At 52.0% G+C, this 22,237-nt stretch overlaps 1 protein-coding gene across 10 annotated transcripts in view; it reads left to right on the top strand.

Moving 5' to 3' along the window:
• The first annotated feature begins 6,943 nt into the window (after positions 1-6,943).
• Positions 6,944-22,237, top strand: part of ARAP1 (ArfGAP with RhoGAP domain, ankyrin repeat and PH domain 1) — a 219,474-nt gene continuing 204,180 nt past the window's right edge. For 4 of the 10 annotated variants that reach the window (XM_037914114.2, XM_037914392.2, XM_037914345.2 and 1 more), the window contains exon 1: positions 17,874-18,012. The gene's annotated coding sequence lies outside the window, so the exon portion shown is untranslated. Of the gene's footprint in view, positions 6,973-17,854; positions 18,013-22,237 lie in introns of those variants that run through there. The other 6 variants (XR_006285436.1, XR_006285437.1, XR_006285438.1 and 3 more) reach the window with 4 other exon arrangements.

Consider the following 22,237-nt stretch of genomic DNA (forward strand, 5'->3'; position numbering starts at 1 on the left):
AGGCACTGGACTCGCCCCATCTCCTCAGCCAGGTCTGTACATCGTCCTCCGGGGCAGCTGGACTCGTGGCTCTGGAATCTCGTAGGGCTGCAGGGGGTTCCCTGGTCCTAGAGCAGTTATAGGGAAAGGCTCTCTAGTCCCTACAATTTTTGGACATTGACACCATGTCATGGACTCCAGAAAGGGAGGGAGACCTTCATCCCAAAGACAAGGAGGGATGGCTGTTGAGATCACAACCTGAGCCCATGGCGCCTCTGAGCCCTGTGAGGGCTGGGGGTTAAGTGGTAGTTGTTCCTAGTAAGTTAAAATCATGGATGTATTGCTAAGGAGCAGCACAAAAGAATAGCATAAGCATGTAGTGAAAAAATGCGGGATACCTAGCAAGGGACAGAAAAGGCAATAAGAGGTTTTTAAAAATACATTGGGAGCACAAGGAAGATGAAGGAAAGTGCAGGTCCTTTACTTAGCGTGGGTCCAGACCTGGCCGGTGCTGGGTCCCCCATGAGATGCTCTCCTCTCGACTCCACTGCCTCTGTGGACACTGCCCCAGGTCTCTTGGCCCATTCATGCCACGCTGTGCGCGCCTAATGTCCTCGTGGAGTTGGTAGGGCCGTGCGCTCAGAAGAACTGGGCCGAGTCCCTCCTGGAAGTGGGAGGGGCAGGGATTGGAGCTCACAAACTCAACAGGCCCTTTTTCTTCTCTTCTTAGACCAGCAGGGCAGATGTGGGGAGCCAGGCCACTTGCAGCCCATGCCGGTGAGACCCACAGCCCTGAGGAACGTGGGGAGCTGGATGAGACTGCCAGCCCCTAGTGGGCCTGGAGAGCCGGCCACCCCGCAAGCCAGACCGACTGCCCCAAGGGGCCTGGGGAACCAGCCCGCCATGACTTTACCACCTTGGGCACCGAAGGGCATAGATCAGAAATGGGGGAGCGGCTTCTGGTGCTGGGAGAAGAAAATGATCTAGTATCAAGGCAGCCTGGCCTCAGAGGTGGTATTCTCTGCTCCCCAAATCTTATCCCACCCCAGCTCCTGCTTCCCACTGACCCTCTCCATTCTCCCTGCTAGGCCTGGCCCCACTTGCTGGCCAGTTCCTGCCAGACCGATCATCCCACACCGAAACCTAGCTGCCCACTTCCACCCTCCAACCCAATGCCCCAAGCGCCCCTAGCGGGCATGGCCTGGTTCAGGGGACGGCACCCGTCAAGCCATCCCTCCCTCTCCCCTTGAGCCTCCCTGCTCTGCCCCCACCTTCCCCACCCAGAACCTGCCTGCTGCATCCCCTGCTCCCCACCAACCTACCAGGTGCCTTGGCCCTGTTCCACGGCCAGCAACACCTGCCAAACCCACCCGTGTTCCCGATACTGAAACCTCCTCCTTCTCCCCATAGAGAGACAGAGTAAATCCGGCTGGACCCGCTTGGCGGCTTTCTGGAGAGGATTGCGGCAGCCCCGGGAGAAGTGAACGCAGCAGGTGTCTTGCATTGGTGTGCAAAGGTAACCCCAGCAGCGGCTGCCTCCAGCAAGCGGGTCGCTCCGTCCACCCACTGGTGCAGGGTGAAGCCGATGCCAGCGATGGTCAGAGGCTGCATTAGCCACCAGAGGGCTCCCAGGAGTCTCAAACATAAGCGGTTGTTCATCTAGAAATATTAATTAGTTTTGCTGTTTTTCATGAGGGCAGGCAAGCTGGTTGGCTCCGGGGCGCAGTGCTGGGCTACAGCGAGGCCTTCACCCGGCTCTGGAGCCCCCAGAGGTTGTTACCAGCTAATGGCTGTTGGGTGACCATCGGGGAAATGAGTTGGCACTGGTCTCTGTCCAGTTCCCAGCAGTCCCTAGCATAGAGCCCCAGGCCCCCTTGTGACTAACTGGGCCCCATGCTGGGGGTCCCAGGCAGGAGCCTGAAGGCAGGAGATAAATAAGCGACCCTGAGCCTGAGAGGTGGCCTCTCCGGATCAGGTACATGGCAGGCTGGCACGAGGAAACTGTCTCCCGTGGGAGCGATGATAGCCTCTGGGGCTGTCCATCCAGCACCTGCAGCACCCCCTCAGTTACCCCACAGGGCTGCATTCATGAGCTTGGTACAAGCTGCTCTGTGGCAGGGGTTTGTCTCTTGTTGTGGTCTTGGGGTTGCTGCCTCAGTTTCCCCCTCGCTGGTTGGGTAGCATAGCTGTCCACCTCAGCCAAAAGTTCCGCCCCTTCAGGGGTAACACCAATCCAAACTGTCGCCTAGTTTTTTCCCTGGGTCAGTCTTCTCCCCTAGCGGGAGTATAACAGCCTCTGCCCCCAGGCGACAGGGCGTGCGTGTGCCCGTTAATCTTCTTCCCCCTCTGGAGTAGAGCAGCAACGCCCCCTGCTGGCCCTTCAGAGTCAAGTGGGAGCTCACGCCCTCCCTCTGCTCCAGCCTGGGAGCCCTATGTCATGAAGTAGGCCTCAGGCCCCCCGCCCCACCACGCTCACTCCCTGCTTCTCTTCCCTCACCACCTCCGCTCTGCCCACTCCCTGGTTCCCCCTCTTGGGGCTTGGCTCTGTCTGGCTCCCTTGCCAAGCCCTGCCCTGGCCTTAGCTCCAGCCACTTTCCTCTTCTGGCTCTGTAGAGGGACCCACAACAGGGCTTCCCTGGCCTCTCCCTGCTCTGAAAGAAGGAGCTACCTTTTATCCCCTTTGGCCCCAGCACAGATCTGCTCCCCCAGTGTCCCTCTTCTCCTCACACGGCTCATTTCTCCTCCCAGCTTCTCTAGGCCTCTGAGGGGATGTCTACAATGCAGTGTGTCCTCAGCGTTCAAACTCAGGCTCAGGCCTAACCCCCCTTCCATCTACACACACATCACACTAACCCAGGGTTCCAGCACCCCACAGGGATGGAGGGTCCGAGCCTAAGTCCAGCCGGGTCCTGGGCTTCAAGCCCTATTGCTTTGCTGTGTAGACGCAGCCACTCTGGACTCGTGCTCTGGGAGTCCGCCAAACTTTCATTGTCTCTTGGACAGCCAAGTTTTTCCACGTGGCACCATGAAGAAAGGGTTTGAGAGGCCACACTCGGGGTGGGCGCTAGGAAGTCTGGGGTATGGGGGGGTTGGACTCGGGCCTGCATAATGCAGTGTAGACGCTGGAGCCCTAGGTTGGGTTCAACAAGCCCTAATCTGGGGTTCCATACAAGTGTAGATCGTCAAGCCCTAGGTTAACAAACCTGGGGTCTGCTAACTCCACTTCTCCTAACCCTGGGCTTATATTGGCCTTAGCCAATAACCCCATCCAGCAGGCGTCTCTGAATCTCTGTGGGAGCTACTGTCCAAGGCATCATCAAGGGGCCAGGGCGATGGACCTCTCAACCCTAGGTCAGGCTCTGCAGCCTTCTGGGAGAGGGCCACTACCCTTTCCCCACTTGGCCAACGCTCTGCCCTTCCTAGGGAAGCCATGCTGCCCAGTGGTGGGAACTTCTGGCTGTAGGGATGGGCTTGAGGGGAGGCAGAGGTGTGGGGCTGGGGATGTGAGGGAGGAGAGGCCTGCGTGGGGGTGTGTGTGTGTCTGGAGCTGAGAGATGGTGAGGATCTGGAGCTGCATGGAGGCTTGGGGGTGATGTCAGGGGGGAAGGGGACTGGAGCTGTGTGTGAGGCCAGGGAGTTGTGAAGGCTGGAGCTGGGGGGTGGGAGGGACTGGAAGCTATGTAAGGGGAGGGGGATGTGGGCAGGTATGTGTGGGAGGCTGGAGGGTGCGTGGGGGGCACAGCTGTGGGCCTGGGGGAGGTGGGACACTGGAGCTGGGTGGGAGGGGCTGGGATATGTCCCCCCGTAAAGCACTTTGAAAAGCCTGATCGCCCTCTGTATATACCCTGGCCCAAGAACAGCCAGGGAGCCCGGGGCGAGAACTCCCTGCTTCCGCAGCCCACCCCCGCCTCGGGAGGAGCCGCCGGGGCAGCATAACCTCACCAGCCCGCATCTGAAGAATAAAAGGGAATTCCCAAACAGCAGCTTTAAGGGCCAGTTGAAGCTGCAGGTTTCTAGCCGGGCTGTTTGCTTCCTGCACCCTTCCAACGCTGCGGCCTCACACCCTGGAGACCCAGGAACGGCTCAGGTAATGTCTCCACAGCAGAACCCTTCACAGGCTCCTGGGGGACTTGTTCGGAGTGTCTGTAATTTGTTGCATCGGAGGTGCCCGTTTGCTGAGCCGCAATGCCTGCAATTTTAAGAGCTTATGCAGTGCCATGCCCAGTGCCACTGAATGGGTGCCGAATACCTGTTCGTTTATACATGGAAAATGCTAGCGCGTGACTTATGAGGAGAGGCTGAGGGAACTGGGATTGTTTAGTCTGCGGAAGAGAAGAACGAGGGGGGATTTGATAGCTGCTTTCAACTACCTGAAAGGGGGTTCCAAAGAGGATGGCTCTAGACTGTTCTCAGTGGTAGCAGATGACAGAACGAGGAGTAATGGTCTCAAGTTGCAGTGGGGGAGGTTTAGGTGGGATATTAGGAAAAACTTTTTCACTAGGAGAGTGGTGAAACACTGGAATGCGTTCCCTAGGGAGGTGGTGGAATCTCCTACCTTAGAAGTTTTTAAGGTCAGGCTTGATGAAGCCCTGGCTGGGATGATTTAGTTGGGGATTGGTCCTGCTTTGAGCAGGGGGTTGGACTAGATGACCTCCTGAGGTCCCTTCCAACCCTGATATTCTATGATTTGTCCAGTTTGCACTGGAAATAAATTGGTACACCCTCCCTCTGAGCGTGAATGCTGCTCCACCAAACCCCTGTCCAGAGAAGGGTGGGCTGGAGCACTGGAGTGGGACCAATGCTTTATTTCTGGCTCTGCCATTGGCCTGTTGGGTGGCCTTGGGCAAGTCACTTCACCTTTCTGTGCCTCAGTTTCCCTAGCTGTACAATTGGAACAATGATACTTTCCTTCCTTGTACAGCACTTTGAGGTCTATGGATGAAAAATTCTATATAAGAGCTAGGTGTTATTGTCATTTCCCATAATGCGTTGGTTGGAGGGCTTCTGTGTGTGGACGTGTGGCACACGTCTACACTAGTCTGGATGCACACACTATTTCAAGTAACTGAATCATCATAACACTCAGTCTACCCCATGATCTGGGGGCATGATTCCCCTGCTTGCCTGCACAGATCTGTGGTGGTGTGAGTATAAATAGAAGTGTAGTCATGGTAGCATTGTTGGAGGCATGGCTGAACTGTGCCAGGTTCAAACCCGCCTGAAACCAGTGGGTACATACCTGGCACTGCTCAGCCATGTCTCTGCTGCTGCTGTTTATACTCGTGCTAGCTTGAGGAAAGCTAGCACAAGTTCGTGTGCACGAGCAGGGGAAACACATGCCTCACTCATAAATGTAGCCTTACTTGCCCTGGTTCGTTTCTCTATACGTGAGCTGGACAGATTTCAACCTGTATCCCCAATCAGGCAAAAAAATCCGGAGTCAGGCCTAAAAGAAACCATGAGATTTTTAAAAAGTAATAAAGTTGGGGTTCCTTAGAGACTAACCAGTTTATTTGATGCATCCGATGAAGTGAGCTGTAGCTCACGAAAGCTCATGCTCAAATAAACTGGTTAGTCTCTAAGGTGCCACAAGTACTCCTTTTCTTTTTACGAATACAGACTAACACGGCTGTTACTCTGAAAGTTGGGGTTGTTTTATTTGCGCACTGGCTTCTGAGCCTTTAGGTCGGGCTGGGGTCGCATTTCCAAGCTTTTCTCCACAACCATGAGGGCTAGACCTTTTCGAAAAGAAAGCTAAGATTCTAATGTAATCACATGAATCTAGGACCCAGGGTTTTAAGAAAGATTGTCAGAGTTGCCAACCCCGCAGTGCCCCCTTGGGTTAGCGAATTCCAGGCTGCAGCTCCCAGCAGGCCATATTCCCAGGGGAAAGAAATAACATGGCGTGTAAACTCAACCAGACAAAAAGCAAATAAAAGGGACAATTCCCCTCCCCCACAACTCTGCAGGGGGAAAAAAAAGCAGCGAATATGGTGCCTGGAAAGGAGAGAGAAAGAAGAGCAATGACAATCATGTTGACCAGAGTTGTCGCATTGTTTCCTTGTACTTCCCCCGCGTCACTCTGACTGTCTCCGTCTGTTTGTCTCTTGTCTTGTACTTGGATTGTAAGCTCCTTGGGGGCAGGGACTGTCTGTTCCGTGTTTGTGCAGCACCTTGCACAATGGCCCATGATGGAGACTCCTAAACGGTATGGTAGGGTGGCCATGGGCGCATCCCCAGAACACAGGACATCTCCACCTGCATGGCCCCGTCCCTGCCGGTGTGGTGCATGGAAGGACCCCCATTTAGAGAAGGCGCCATTCCATCCCCGCTGGCGTGGCCTTGGGGCCGGGGACGCTTGCTCCTCAAAACAGGGGGGCCTTGGGAGGATGAATCCGGACAGAACCAGGCCCGGTTTTATAGCTGGCCGGACAGAGGGGGGGCAAGCCTTGCAGAACCAGGCCTGCCCGGCTTAAAACTGGACAGATGGCCTTGTGACACGATGTCCTACTGTCCAAGCAACGCAAGGAGAGACCGGCGTGAGCGATGGGGTGAAGGAGAGGGCCAGTGCCGCGGGGGAAGAAAGCGGGCGCGAGGAAAGGGAGCCGGAGGCGCGCAGCGTGGCAGACGGGGGGCGTGCAGTCGCGGGCGACGGAGAGGAGGGGAAAGCGGGCACCGAGGCGGCGAATTCGAGGGACGGAGGAAGGGAGCATCGCAGAGAGCAGGCGAGCGGGGCAGGTTTGGGAAAGGGGAAGTCCCAGACCCAGGAGCCCAAAGCCAGGGGCCAGGTGGAGGAACTGCAGGGCTAAGGTCCCTTTTGCTACAGCAGCTCCCAAGGGGAGGGGAAGGGCCGCCGGTGCGCGTATGCAAATGTGGTGATTTATTTAATTCTGGGAAGGGCTTTCCCCTCCCCCTCCTCCCCCTCCCCCGCCGGGGTGCCCTGCGCCGAGCCTCCCTCAGTGAGGGGGCGGCAGCCTGCAGAGGAAGAGGAAGGTCAGTTTCTCCTTTCACTGCCCTGCGCTCTGCTTTTCTCCCCCCCCCCCGCCCCCCACTTTCCCCGACACCTCCTCTCTGGCCCTGGAGGCAGGATGTGCATTGCGGGGGGGGGGCGGTTCTCAGGATGGGGGGGGGGACAGGCCGGGGGATGACTCTGCAAAGACATCACTTGTTTGTAGAGCCCAAACAGTGGCTTTGCAGTGGGTTGAATAAATCCCCCCCCGCCAGCCCATCCAAGCCGCTTTGCCCAGGACCCCTTCCGCCCCCTCCCCACGTGCCCGGGCGGGGGGGGGCGTCTCGGCCAAGCTCTGCTCAAACTTTGTTTCAGAAACGTACAAGTCTCCCGGGCAGGCTACAAAGGAGAACACGGTAAAGCGCAGCCATGGAGGCTGCTGAAACAGAAGCAGCAGACTTTGGGTGTGAGACCCCCAAGGACAAAGCCTGCGTTAATTTTTTTCCATGACAGCCCCCCCTCGCCCCCCGCCGCCCCCCCTTCTTTCTTTTCCGGCCACATGTTGCAACAGGGCTTTACAGATCTCGTTTTGGGCGAGGGGTTTGGACGTGGAAAGGCGCTGGCTGCAGGCAGGGTTTGTGCCCAGCGCCTGACCTCGGTTCCGGGCTAAGCCCCGGGAACGGGAGGGAGCCCCTCCAGGTTACCCTGTGGAACGCAGAAGGGAATCTGGCCCCAGCCTATGATGGTTAATTCCATTTTCTGGGCTCACAAATACAAGCAAGTCCTGCCCCGCAACCAGCATTGCCTTCCAAGGGTTAAGAAAGGACATAAGCTGGCCTGCAAATTCAGCTCTCTCTGCCTGCTTGTAGAGACCCCCAACCCTCACCCCCCCAGCACCTGAGTGCCTCCCAAGTATTTCAGAATAGAAATAAACACAGCTGCACTCCCTCTTCCTTCCCAGTCTGCGGGGGGTAAAAAAGCCCTTGCTAACGTGTATAGTTTGTGAATTTGTGTAAGGGCAGGTGTTGCCTGTGAATTTACGGAGGGAATGCTAATGCTTTGCAGCCCGTTATAAAAACGGGGAGGCTGTTTATAGAGGGGTCCTTCTTGGCTCCTGTGGCTGTGAGTTCCACAGTTTGGGTCCGGCTCCGGTGAAGGTGCCATGCCCTGCTCTCATGGGCCTGCCCTCACTGGTTTCTACGTTCTGGGGGACTGTTGCTGTCGTGGGAGGGCACCGTTGCAGAGGGAGAGCTGATCTCCGCTGGCCAGGGCTTTGAATGGGAAGGAGTCTTGTAGTGAGTGGGGAGCCCATGTGGGGCGGTGAGATTTATTTGCTCAGGGGTGATATGATCAGAGCTACCTGCATTCTTTAGCAGATGGGGTGCCGTGTTCTGTATCATCTGGGGCTTTCTTAGGGTATTAATTCATCCTAGGTAAAGAGGTCTAGGTACAGACTGTCCTAAACTGGATCCACATGGGCACAGAGCCCCATTGGAATGAGTGCAAGGTGGCTCTGCCACCATGAATCCGATGACAGGATTGGGGCTTGAGGGTGGGTTGGGTCTGGGTTCTGTTCTGCTCTGTGTAGGATAGAATCATAGACTTTAAGGCCAGAAGGGACCATCATGGTCCTCTAGTCTGACCTCCTGCACATTGCAGGCCACAGAACCTCGCCCACCCACTCCTGTTCTTTTCCTGCGCTGAGCACCTTGGGTTTGGAGGGGGTTTGGGCAAATGCTTTGGATCTGTCTCCAGAAATAGAGGCTCTGACCCTGCAATGAGCAGCGTGCACATGGAACCCCTTAACCTATCCAGAACCCCACTGAAGCCGCTGCAGAATTGGGGCATCTCCTGTATTTTGCACAAACTGTGCCCGGTGAATTAATAGATAATCTCATGGAATAGAATTCACTCATCAAATAATGTCCCTTCACCAGCATAACGTTCCCAGTTCTGAGGGACAGTGGTGACAGACACAGTTTTCAATTACCAAAAAAAAAAAAAAAATTACATTAAAAAGGAAACATAGTTTAATTCCTGAAGGCGGATCTCTTTATTCCCATTTTACAGATGGGGAAACTGAAGCACAGGGCAGTAAGGTGACTTGCCCATGGTCCTGCAACAGGCTAGTGGCAGAGTTAGGAATAGAATCCAGGTTGCTTGAGTTTCAGTCCAGTGCTTGATCCACTAGGCCATGCTACTCTGAAGCAAAGCTAAACTGCAGCCCCTGTAATGAGCAACATGTGGCCCGGTCCCCCTGCATGGAGCCCCAAAAGGATCTGCCCACACAGAATTGGGGCCTAGCTCTGGCTATTAATTTTTACTGAGATAAATAATGTAGATGTATAATATACAAAAATAGGCCCCCTATCCACTGTTCTAGGTGCTTTTACCACAATTAAAAACAGAACTAAATTCAACCAAAGACCGGCAGCTACTCCACAATCACAGCCAAGTGAAAATCAAGCCTAGCAAACGCTCCTCTTTCCTGCTCAAGCATCAGCTCCTCTCTCCCCAAGGGCCTGGGTAAATAGATACGACGTGCAGTCTTGCAGGTGCCTGGCAGGTCAACGCATTGGGGCTATTTCCGAGCAAGTAGAGGGAGTAGTTCCAAAGCTGCAGGCGTCTCACGGAGAACACCCTGCTGGGGTTCGCAAAGTCCTTTGTCTTGCTGCAAACTCTGGGAGATTTTTATGTATGGTTGTGTGGAGGTGGTGACTGGGGGGTGTTTATAATCAGAAACGCTGCACTAGGTGAGCAGAGAGGACGATGGAGCAGCTTGACTGTCAAGTGTGAGCTGCACGCACCAGAAATGCCGATTGAGGCATGCTGCATGCAGTGGAAAGACATCAGCTGGCTATAGCTGACGTGCGTAGGTGCGCAGCTCCAATGAACCGCTTTTCCCCAGCAGAAGTGAAACTTGCCTTCGCAAGGCCCTGTGGAGCGAGATCTCAGCTGCGTTGTGGGTGTTTTACTCCTCAATGTGCAATGTGTTTATTACACAATGTGTTGCAATGTGTTTGTTACACGTGTGACCGGTCATCTGGTGTGTATCCACCACTGATCCTTGCAAGGGTTTAATCTTTTGTTTGTTTGTTGGTAGCAAAGAGCGAGGGGAAGTATGTCATGATAAGTATTGCTAAGAATCCAGAATGGCATAATCTCCTTTAAATAGGAGTAACTGGTGGGTTTCCTTATGGGAAGTTATGTCTTCGGGGTAATGTGAATGGTAGAAATGGAAGCCCTGTCTGTCGACAGTCCCAAACTGGCTCTGCAGGGCAGTAAGGATCAATGGACCGTTGTCCGGTGCATTGCCACTTCAACCACCTTTGGAAAGTCCCTCGTTTGCACCTTTCAAACCTAGGAGCAATTGGCGTTTGGGAGAAGGAGGGGCAAATCCTCTAGCAGGGTGGGAAGCGTGGGATCTAATGGCAAGGCACGCTCCGGGATCCTTAGTGTGATCCCCCTGCGTGCTTTATGGCAAAGTCATTGCCAGGCTGTTTGCAGGGAGCACCGTGGTGCACATTACATTCAGTTTCAAGTATTGCATATTAATGCTGGGTTGTCTCTGGGGAGCTGAGCTTCCTCCTGGAAACAGTAAGACTAGGCTGAAGTATCCCTGGAATGTTGTTTTGCGGGCAGAGAGGTCACACGAGGGCAGGGGGTCTGGAGACGTCTTTGAGAGCAATGGCTTAAGGTGGGTTTGTTTTGAGGGGAGGCTTGTTTCTGTTTAGGGGAGGCTTGTTTCTGTACATTGGAGAGCGGGTTGGGCCAGCACCTCCTTTGCTGGAATTGCAGAGCCCTTCGAATGGTCCTGCTGCATTTACCCCGTCCTGGGGGCTGCCTGCATTTGACGTCATCAGCTGTTTGGACCTGCCTTTTTTGGCAGGCCTGTGAGATTCTCCTTCTTGTTTCCTGGAGACACTATAGGAGGAATTCTGGCTTCATGGAAGTCCATGGCTAAATGCCTGTTGACTGCAGTGGGGCCAAGATTTCAACCTATGTATTTTGTGTAGTTTTTATCACGAGTAGATGTGACCTGATAAGGTTTTCCCATCCGTGAGCCTCTGATCCCAGGACTCCTTCATTTATAAATTGCATAGTTAGTGTGGGTGGTTGCTAGGGTGACCACTGGTCCAGAATTGGGCGGGACAGTCCCAAAATACAGAGTTCAAGTCCCAGTACTGGGCTGAATGACTCCTGGGCAACATTTGTACTGGATTCCCTGTGACACCGCTCCGTGTCTGCTCGAGGCTCGGGGCAGCGCCAGCCTCTTTCCAGTGGGGAGGAGAGGGGGGGCTGAGCAAGGGGGCCTTAGTCCCCCTCTTGCCACAAGGTCCTGCCTCTGCTCCTCCCATATAAAATGATGGGGTCTAAATTAGCTGTTACCACTCAAGAGAGAGATCTTGGAGTCACTGTGGATAGTTCTCTGAAAACATCCACTCAATGTGCAGCGGCAGCCAAAGAGGCTGCCTGGATGTTGGGAACCATTAAGAAAGGGATCGATGATAAGACAGAAAATATCCTATTGTCTCTATATAAATCCATGGTACACCCACACCTTGAATACTGTGTGCAGATGTGGTTGCCCCATCTCAAAAAAGATATATTGGAATTGGAAAAGGTTCGGAAAAGGGCAACAAAAATGATGAGGGGTATGGAACGGCTGCCGCAGGAGGAGAGATGAAGAAGACTGGGACTTTTCAGCTTGGAAAAGGGACGGGTAAGGGGGAATATGATAGAGGTCTCTATTATCATGACGGGTGTGGAGAAAGTAAATCAGGAAGTATCATTTACTCCTTCTCATAATGCAAGAACCAGGGATCACCAACAGAAATGAAGAAGCAGCAGGTTTAAAAACAAACCAAAGGAAGTATCTCTTCACGTAGCTCACAGTCGATCTGCAGAACTCCTTGCCAGAGGATGTTGTGAAGGCCAAGACTATAACAGGGTTCAAAAAAGAACTAGATAAGTTCATGGAGGATAGGTCCATCAGTGGCTATTAACCAGGATGGGCAGGGATGGTGTCCCTAGCCTCTGTTTGCCAGAAGCTGGGAATGGGCGACGGGATGGATCACTTGATGATCACCTGTTCTGTTCATTCCCTCTGGGGCACCTGGCATTGGCCACTGTCGGAAGACAGGATACTGGGCTAGATAGACCTTTGGTCTGACCCAGTCTGGCCGCTCTTATGTTATGTTCTCCTCTTTTTTTCCCCCGATTCACTCTCTGGCCAGGCCAGAAGCAAGAGCTGGGTCGTGGTAAGAGCCACCCAGGGAGTCTGGCCTGCTGTGGGGAGCCCCCAGACCCTCCACCTGCCCTGGGAGGGGTACCACGGTGCCCAAGAGTAGCTCCTGTCCCTGCCCCCTGGTCATGCCACCCAGCAGGTGGAGGATCCGGGGCTCCCCACAGCATCTCTTGCTCCCTGGGCAGCTCTTACCATGGCTTGGCTCCAGCTTGGTCAGGGGGCGGGGCCCCAGGGGAAGAGGAGGAGCAGGGGGCGGGGTCACAGAGAGGGCGGGGCTCCTGCATGTGTCCTGCTTTTGCCTTTGAAAAGCTGGTTGCATGGGTTTTGATACCCTCCTTCCTTGCTGCAGATGTGCCTAGAGGTGCACTTTGGCTAGCAGCTCTGCAGGGGTACTAACCATTGCAGGAGAACCTGTCTCACTAAGGTGGACTAGGGAGGTGAATGCTGCAGAGAGCCTAGAGGAAGAGCAGTGAACTCGACCGAGCGTTGCAGGCTGCGATGTGGAGCTTTCACCATGTCATTCCCCCAGGTGAACAAAGCTTGTGTTCCGATCCTCCCCCTGACGCTTCTGGAGTCCGTTTGCTCCACTCGCTCGTTAACACCCCCTCAGCTGCTTCTAGCACTGCACGGGCAGCAGGGTGTGCAGACGCACACATGCCTCTCTTAGGAACGCTGATGTGGGGAAACTGCGAGGAAACCAGTTTGTCCAGGAAAGTGTTCCCTGTAGACATGGTGTTGTCTGTATTTCTCCTTCCCTCTTTCCATATTATTTATCGGATCTAATGATGATACTCTACCCAAGGTACTGGTGTCATTCATCCCTGGAGTAGCCTGGTGCTTTGGTATCTGTGTTCTCCATCATGGTAGAGAAGAGAAAACTCATTTGTAGTGAGGCTTCTGGACGCAGAGCCTTTGGTTCTCTCTGGCTCCCAGACAGTGTGAACACACCCTGTGGTGACTTGCCTCCTGAAGACCTGGCCTGGAGTATGTAGCTCTCTATAGTGAAAGGTGCTTGCCTGAAACTGGATTCTTTGATCTGAAGAGTTGTCAGCTCCTTTTGGCTCATCAGTGTCTGTTCTTACTAGAGGAGAGTCCGCTGGCTGGGGTGGGGTTCTGTCCAGAGAAGAGCGAGGTGTTGCTCTTTGGCTGGGGGAAGCTAGCCCCTGTTCCTGATTGCTCCTGGCCTCCTAGGAGGCAGCGGCGTTGTTTGCACCTGGTGCAGAGAGTGTCTGTTTCTCTTAGCTGCGGCATCCTGCCACCGTGGTTACTGTCTCTGCCACCGCCCACTGGGTCACGGTAAAGTGACCTACATGGAGTTGCCCTGGAACAGCTCTTGGGAGCTAAATGCAACCTGCCATGCACTTAGCAGGGCTGGCGGCAACGGATGTTACCTCCATGCTCCAGAATGCAATGACTGACTTCCAGCTTACCTGTGAGTGCCGTGGTTTTGGAGTACTAGACTTCTGAGAGAGGCATGGCCTGCCAGATCAGCTGGTGCATTCCATCGACCAATCCCTTAATTCTAAACATCTGTGGACCCAGACACCCTCAGCAAGGGAGTCTTTGGAATTTGTTTCCCCATTTGATCTGACATTTACTGTCCTTTAGTGCTTGGTGTGAAGTCCGCCTGGTGCCCCAGGGTTTCTTCTGAGGGGAGTGATAAGGTCTAGGGATATCGGGGTTCCATTTATCCTAATGATATCCTGTAGCAGTGAGTTCCACAGGTGAATTATGTTTTGTGTAAATTACAAGGGAAATGGATTACATCAGTAACGTCTGATCTGCAGGGTGAAGTCTATTGAGCTGGTTTAACAGGCTCGGTTTATTTATAAAATCACTTGTCTCTGTGTCCAAAGAGAGTTGAGATGGAAATACTTTTGTAAATAATCATGTCTATAGAGATGTTGTAAGTAGAGAATTGACTCCAGAGGCAGCCTATCCTAGATACGTACATGGTCCCCATCACTATAGTATCTGAGCACCTCACAGTCTCTAATGTATGTACAGTATCCTCACACCCCCCTCGGAGTCAGGGCAGTGCTGTTATCCCCATTGTACAGATGGGGACCTGAGGCATAGAGAGGCTAAGGGAGTTGCCCAGGGTCGAACACAGGAAATCAGTAGCAGAGCAGGGAATTTAACCCAGAACTTTCAAGTCCTAGGCTAGAGCCCTAACTTCCGGTTCATTTTTCCTCCAAGGATCAGGATTCATTGAGGGGGATAAGCCCGTCAGCCAGGATGCACACAGGGCCAAAGTGATGTGGAAGTAGATTTGTTTTCTAGCTGCAAGTCACTCAGTCCTTTCTGATGCATTTGAGAAACCAAAGCAGGCTGCTGCGGCTCCATGTGGTCTGTAAACGCTGTTGCTGCTGGTACTCGGGTAGCATTGGTTGCTCTTGATAACACACACGTGCCCCGGGCTAGGACTGAGAGCTGCTTGAATCTCAAGGAAAGAGGCCAACGGCAAGCTGGGACTGGCCCTCCCTCCCTCCCCCACCAGCTTATCTTGCTTTTCCTCTCTCCTCCTTGTAATGTGATTGTCTGTTGTCTTATGAATCAGGATGAATCAGAGTCTGGTTCCCTGGCCAGAACTGGAGGAGGATGGAATAGAGCACGTTTCCCACCCCCCTTTTGTGCCAGAGGTTCCTAGCAGCCTTTTGCTATAAAACCTGCACTTTTGTTGCTTAATCATCTGGATCGGACGTGTCGGTCCTGTGGAACGAATGTGAAGTGATACGATTGTCGTGCTGCCCTTCGTTTTTCTATTCTTCCCCTGGTTACAGCTGTATGATTCCAGTGGATTTCAGTGGGGACTGAGGGAAGGATTTTGACCCATCTGATTTAGGAAACAGGGAGCCGCTGCTTTCGTCGGAGTACACAGGAATTTTGGCACCGGCTGCCATGGCAGTATGATTTCACCCTAAGGAATTCAGCGATGAACACCGCCTCCCAAGTCAGGATGCCTGTCTACCGCCGTGGTTTTTGCACCTTCTTCTGAAGCACCTGGTGCCAACCACAGTCCAGAGACAGGACACTGGGTTCGATGGGCCAGTTGTTCTGATTCAGTCTGGCACTGCCAATGCGTCTGTGGAAATTCACAGTGCAGATTAAACCAAGAAAAATCTCTGGGCTAACACAAACCTGTTCTAAACTCGGGCAGCAAACCATAAAGAAGGAGCTGCAGCCGAGTTCAGTCATCTGACGCTCCAGATTTGCTCCCCGGGGTCACCAAAAATATCGGTGCCCCCAGGGGACCATGCAGGGCTTCAAAGTAACCGAGCCTTCTGCAGGTGGCTGCCCTTTTAATCACTTGTAGCTCAGGGAAATCGTTTGACCTTTTCTCTGGCATTTAAAACTGCTGCATGCACCAGAAAAATGCCTGGCGTGTAGCTAAAGTAGCAGCTCCTGCCTTTCCCGAGGGCTGCGGGATCATGCACGTGCCAGGGTATCCTTTGTCGTCCAGCATTGCCGCTCAGCGAAGCTGCTCGGCTGAGATTGTTAAATGCCATTCAGGTTGCTTAGTGTGAGGGAGGTTCCAAGACTTAGGAGTTACTGAGGAGCGGGGCTTTGCTGACTCATTGTATCCTGCTGTTGCATTGCTCTGTGGCTGATCCCTTGATGATGGAAGGTTTCTCCAGCTACTCTGATGCTGAATGCTAAAATGAACTCCTGCCAAAGCCCTGGGAGGGCATTGCCCAGGCATAGTTGCTGGAAGCAGTTTCCATCTTCGAAGAAGGTGCCAGGGAAACCATTGACCCGACTTAGTGACGCTTCAAATGGTCTAAAGTGCAAGAAGTGTTCCTGCCACTCCAGCACTCAGGTGAGCCATGCCGTGCCATGGCACCGGTGCCCGGTCCGTTGCACACAGAATTGAACTGTTTGCGTGATGAAGCAGTTGGCACTGTGAGGCTTGCTTTGAGATGATGGAGGGTGTGACGCTGGCAGGCCAGATGCCCGCTCTTGCCCAGGTTGCAGGCATTTGCTAAGGACTGACAGACTCCTAGCTGGAGACCAGACCAGTTCGCCTGTAAGGTAGTTTTGCCGAGGATAGGCACCAGTCCTATAAGAATGTATTTAGGACGTTGCAGCTACACGCATTAATCTCACTTGCAATGTCGGCATTCCAGGCTATGCGAAATACCTACGTTTTGCTTTATGACTTTGAAAATGTTTACTTTGAACTTGTGAATTCAGGCAGGGGAATTGTTTATCTCCCCACCCCCACTGACTATCAAAATCAGATGGGCCATCGAGGAACATTGCAACACAAAGGGCTGTTTAATGGCTCTCTGGCACCTGGGAAATGCTACGTGCCAGGAAGCTTGTCCTGTGGGCTTGGAAGCGAATGAAGGCAATAAAACAAAGCCACATGGAAATGTTCCATCTCTTTTGGCTGTTTGAACTCGGACAGGGCTGAAACTGAAGCCAGAGATCTCCAGGGGCTGCCTTCTGGGTCTGCCCTGAGAGATGCTTTGAACTGACGAATCACTTCAACTCTGTCACTCTTAGGAGTTGGATGGTAACTTATTAGTATGGAAACGTGTGCTTGCTTTAACCTGTAAATAATACTCTAAACCTTTAGATAGTTTATTACAGGATTGGCTACAGGCATTGTCTAGGGTACCAGTTGATCTGGGGTAAGTGACTGGTCTCCTGGGACTGGAAGCAACCTGAAGGTGGTGTGATTTTTGGTGTATGTGACCATTTATCATTAAGTCCAATTTGTCTGGGTGCCAAGAGAGACTGGAGAGTCTAAGGCAGGGGTGGGCAAACTTTTTGGCCCAAGGGCCACATCGGGGAATAGAAATTGTATGGAGGGTTATGAATGCTCACAAAATTGGGGTGGGGTGGCAGGCTCTGGGATGGGGCTGGGGATGAGGAGTTTGGGGTGTAGGAGGGTGTTCTGGACTGGGATCGAGGGGTTTAGAGAGCGGGAGGGGGATCAGGGCTGGGGCAGAGGGCTGGGTGTGGGGAGAGGCTCAGGGGTGTGGCCCCCGACTGAACGCCCCCCGGAGTGGGACCAAGCCGTGTCGTGCGCCCCAGACCCAGCGCCCCAGCTGGAGTGGGGCCGAGCCGCTTGGTGCGGCTCAGGGGCCGGCTTAAAACAGCTTGCGGGCCGGATCTGGCCCACAGGCCGTAGTTTGCCCTCCCCTGGTCTAAGGGGACTGTCTGTGACTCCATGGTAAGCCTGGTAGAGTGACTCAGGAGTTCACATTTGTTACTGGCTTGGTGAAATCTAATTACAGAACACAGGGCCGCTTAGGGGTGTCTGCCCTGAGGTCGGCACTCCCGGTTGCGAGCTGCTCCAGACAGCGTGACAGAAGGGAACAGAGAAGGAATAAGGGTTGCTGTTGGGGCAAGTGATGCTGTTTGTACCAGTGGCTGCTAATCTCCTCGTATGGAGGAAGGGAACATTTCTGGGTATAGGGAAAGGCCCTCTGAAACAAGCCCATCATTATCTGGCTCTGTTAGACACACTCTGCAGCAGGAAGCCGGAGAGTTGGTGATATTTAAATAGAACTGGCTGTGAGTCAAGCAGTTATGAAAAGCTGCTACAGCATCAGAGCCTGGCTTATTTATAGCAAATGAGGAGTTTCCTCCCCCCTGTAAGCAGCTTGTTTGCAGCAACAGTATAAGAAACCCACAGACTGGTATCAGGAAGGGGCGGGGGGTATGGTCTGTAGGTTTCTTCAGGAGAGGACACAAGACTGGGGAACTGTTGTACCCCGCCTGGAGTCCAAGCCTGCACATAGTGTGCACACTATGAATAATCCCTATTGTTTATAGAGATCGCCGGTGAGGCTCGGCCGGCCATTCTCTGACATCGGCTGTAATTGTGAGTTAATTTGTGTTCCCGTTTGTCTGGTGGCAGGGGGAGAACAGCCCACATCAATGCAACATGTGGGGTAAAGGAAGCCGCCGCGTTAGACAGCTGCTAGGTTGAGCTGTATACAAACGTGATCTAACCCTGGGCTAGGAGTGTGTTTGTCGTTATCGTCCTATGTCTTGTTGTCCCTAGGTTAAATTCTGCTCTAGGGCACGCCAGTGTAAATCAGGAATAACTCCAGGGATGTCAAGGAAATGACTCCTATTTACAATGGTGGAAAAGCACAATTTGGCCTACTGGGCCTGATTCTGAGCTCACTTGCATTGCATTTACACTGGTGTAACTCTGTTGACCAGGGTGGAGTTATTCCTGATTGACGCTGGGGGGCATGAGATTAAAATCAGGCCTGGAGACTGCAATAATCTGATGCCTTGTGAAAAAATTGAACAACAGAGTAATGTCTGACTTGCCACCGGTGAGAGTGGCAACATCTGCTTGGTATATGCAGCTGTGCTGTTACTCTTGACAAACTGTGCAAAAGGCATGTCCCCATTTTCTAAGGCTCTGGGCGAATAAAGACTCACGTCAATACATTCAGCGTTATACTTGCTGTAGAAAGGACATCCCAGCTTTACAACTGCCGTGCTCCAATAATCTCAGGCAGCAGGGAATTCCACCGGTGACTCCTATTTTGTGTAAATTACAAGGGCGATCCTTTTACATTCGTCATTTGAATCTAATATTCTAGGTCTCTCATATACAAACATGCATATCTCCCTCTTATTATTCAACATGATTTGTTATAGCATAAGTACTTAGCCCGAAAACACTGTTGGGAGCAATCCTGCTGTGACACACGTGAGTCCTGGGGGTTCAAAGGCTCCTATTGTTCAATGTGCCAGCTGAGCATGGACTCTGGGAACAAAAAGTGTTAAGTAGCTTTCTTGGGGAATATTCAGGGGGAGGGGAATGCAAATTTCCCACCTCTGGTTATGCGAGAACCCAGCTTCTTGAAGCCATGCCCTCCGGAGGGAGTCATTGGCTACTGGTCACTTGTGACATGAGGCCAAGATCAAAGGCCCAAGCTGTATAAAAGAAAGACTGAGCTATTCTTGAGTGTTCTGAATCTGAGCCAGTTATGAACTTGTAACCATAGGAAAAGCCCAGCTGTGGGTTTCGAAGGACTGACCCCTGCCAAAGCTCGAGGTTGGAGTTGGAGTGAACTTGGTAAGGTTGTTAGCAGGCGTGTAGGTTCTTTTATTGTTTTTAATATGTTTTCTTTGTAATGCTTTCACCTTAAGAATAAAGGTGCTTGATTAGAAGGAGCTGCGTGGGAACTTGTGACTGCTGCTGGCAATTACACAGCTCCTAGCCTCTGGAGAGAAAGCAAAGTGCAGATGCTGGCACTCTGGCTTACTGGGGCTTTCACAACATAAGCAGGGAATTGTGCAACTTGGAAAAAGCCCAGTTAGGAGGGAGAGAGATTCAAGTCTCTGCCCAAGAGAGGGAACGGCTGGGAGCCAGAAGCCTACGAGTGGGTGTCCTTGGTGGACCACAGCATGGGAACACAGGTGCAGTTGCCCTGAACCGTGACTTGTGCATTGGCCGAAAACTTGACTAGATGAAAGGATGTTGCAGAGGAAACAAACATAGGATGGAGTTTTCACACTTTCTCTTTATTTAAAACTGCTTGAAAGTTCTGAATGTGAATGGTGGCTGTCATAAATGTAAAGAAAAGGGTAGCATAAAATCCCTCCTTGGCAGCTGTACTGAATCTCTTTAACTGTAAGGGGTTAAGTAGCGCAAATCACCTAGTTGGCACCTGACAAGAAGGACCAATGAGGAAAGAAGATACTTTCAAATCTGGGGGGCGGGGGGGGGAGAATTTGTTTGTGGCTCTCTTTGTTTGTTTCCTCTCCGGACAGGGAGAGAGAGACCAGGCAGGTATAACATCTCCTGAAAACATACCTGGAATGATCTATCTAAAATTACAGAAATTGTAAGGTTTCAGAGTAGCAGCCGTGTTAGTCTGTATTCACAAAAAGAAAAGGAGTACTTGTGGCACCTTAAAGACTAACAAATTTATTTGAGCATAAGCTTTCGTGAGCTATAGCTCACTTCATCAGATGCATTGTAAGTAAGGCAAGGAAATGCATTAGGTTATCTTTTGTTTTGGCTTGTGAATTTTCCTATGCTACAAAGGTAGTTTTATTCTTGTTTTTGTAACTGTGAAGCTGAGTCCAGAGGGGAGTCCTCTGTGTTTTAAATCTTTTTATTACCCTGTAAAGTTACCTTCCATCCTGATTTTGCAGGTGTGTGATTCCTTTACTTTTTTCTTTATTACAAAGTTCTTCTTTTAAGAATCTGATTGATCTTAGTGTCCTAAAGATAAAGAGTCTGGTCTGTACTCACATTGCTAAGGCAATTAGTTGGTATATTATTCTCAAGCCTTCCCAGGAAAGGGGGGTGAAGGAGCTTGGGGAGGATATTTTGAGGGGACAGGGATTCCAAGTGACCCTCCCCTGAATTTTTGTTTAAATCACTTGGTGGTGGCAGCAATACAGTCCGAGGACAGGAATTTGTGCCTTGCAGAAGTTTTTAACCTAAGGTGGTAGAATATAAGCTTAGGGGGTCTTTCATGCGGGTCCCCATATCTGTACCCCAGAGTTCAGAGTGTGTGTGTGTGTGGGAACCCTGACAGTGGCCATTCCTTGCCTTGTATTCAAGGGATAAAGGGATGGAATCAGAATTGCCCTGTTGCCCCTCCATGCCAGCTGAGTCTCTGTGCTAGGTGCAGGCTGGAATCTGGTCCAAGGCTTATCAGCTGTGTTCAGTGATGGGCTCCCTTAACACTAGACAGGAAGGATAGTCTTTGGATTAAGGTACTAGACTGGAATTCAGCTCCTGGCTCTACCACAGACTCTGCTGTGCCCATGGGCCAGTCACTTAACCTCTCTGTGCTTCAGTTCCCCATCTGTACAATGGGTATAATAATTGATAGGTTGTAAGGCCAGTGAGGTCTACTGGGGTCATCCAGCCGGATTGCCTGCTCAGACACAGGCTGTAGAATTTGACCAACTAATAGCCCATGTCTTGTGGTTGAATCACAGAATCATGGAAATATGGGGCTGGAAGGGACCTCAAGAGGTCATATAGTCCATCTTCCCACGTTGAAGCAGGACCAAGTGAACCTAGACCCGCCCTGACAGGGGTTTGTCCAACCCCTTTCTTGAAAATCTCCAAATGACGGGGATTCCACAACCTCCCTTGACAGCCTATTGCAGAGTTTAGCAGCCTTTAGAGTTAAAAGTTTTTCCTAATATCTAACCAAAACCTCCCTTTGCTGCACACGAAGCCCATTGCTTCTTGCCCTTTAGCGAGAGGGTGTTTAGAAAGACATCCAGCCTGGATTTAAAAAGCTTCAAGCCATGAAGAATCCACCCCATCCCACATTGTTCCAATGATTATATCCTGTTACAAATGTGTGCCTTATTCTAGCCAGAATGTAACTAGCTTCAGCGGCCAGCCCTCGGATCTTGTTGTGCCTTTATTCTGTTCGCTTCAAGAGCTGGAGCTGTGCAGAAAAAGGACGTTATGTTCCGTGGAGGATTTGGATAGTTTGACAGTTTGGTTTTGTTCTGACTTGGAACGAAACACCCAAATTTTGAAATTCCCCGCGAGAGGGAATTCCTGGGGTCGGCGCTCCTAGGCAGTCTGCCTGCCTGGCTGCCCTGAAGTGGCGGACACTGGAACCCCTGGAATCTTCTCCTTTGAGACTGTGATGAACTCACCTCGTAACTTCTCTTGGAGAAGCTAAATAGAGCTTCTTAAGACTTTCACTGTAGGGCGGGTTTTCCACGCCTGGAATCGTACTGGTAGCTCCTTTCCCAAATTCCTTTCCCCCCCACCCTGTCTTGTCTGTTTCAACTGTAAGCTTTTTGCTGCAGTGACTGTGTCTGTACAGAGCCTAGCACAGGGGGTTCTTGATCTTGGTTGGTACGTCTAGGTGCTACTGTGTCATGCAGAAGTAGCACCAGAAAGGAGCTCAGAGGTCAATTTGCACCTCTGTGTGAGGTGCTCCTGTTTATTTCCTCTGCGCTGTGGGTTAATATCTATGCTTTCCCTGCATGTGCAGAAGAGGCCGATCTTGTGGTGTGTGCCTTCTCTTAGCCTCGCTTTTCTTAGCAGGGCTTTCCGCCCTTTGGGGGGTTAGGTTCCTTCCTGTGCGGTGCTA

Source organism: Chelonia mydas, chromosome 1 (assembly GCF_015237465.2).
Source record: "Chelonia mydas isolate rCheMyd1 chromosome 1, rCheMyd1.pri.v2, whole genome shotgun sequence".
NCBI classification, from domain to species: Eukaryota; Metazoa; Chordata; order Testudines; family Cheloniidae; genus Chelonia; species Chelonia mydas.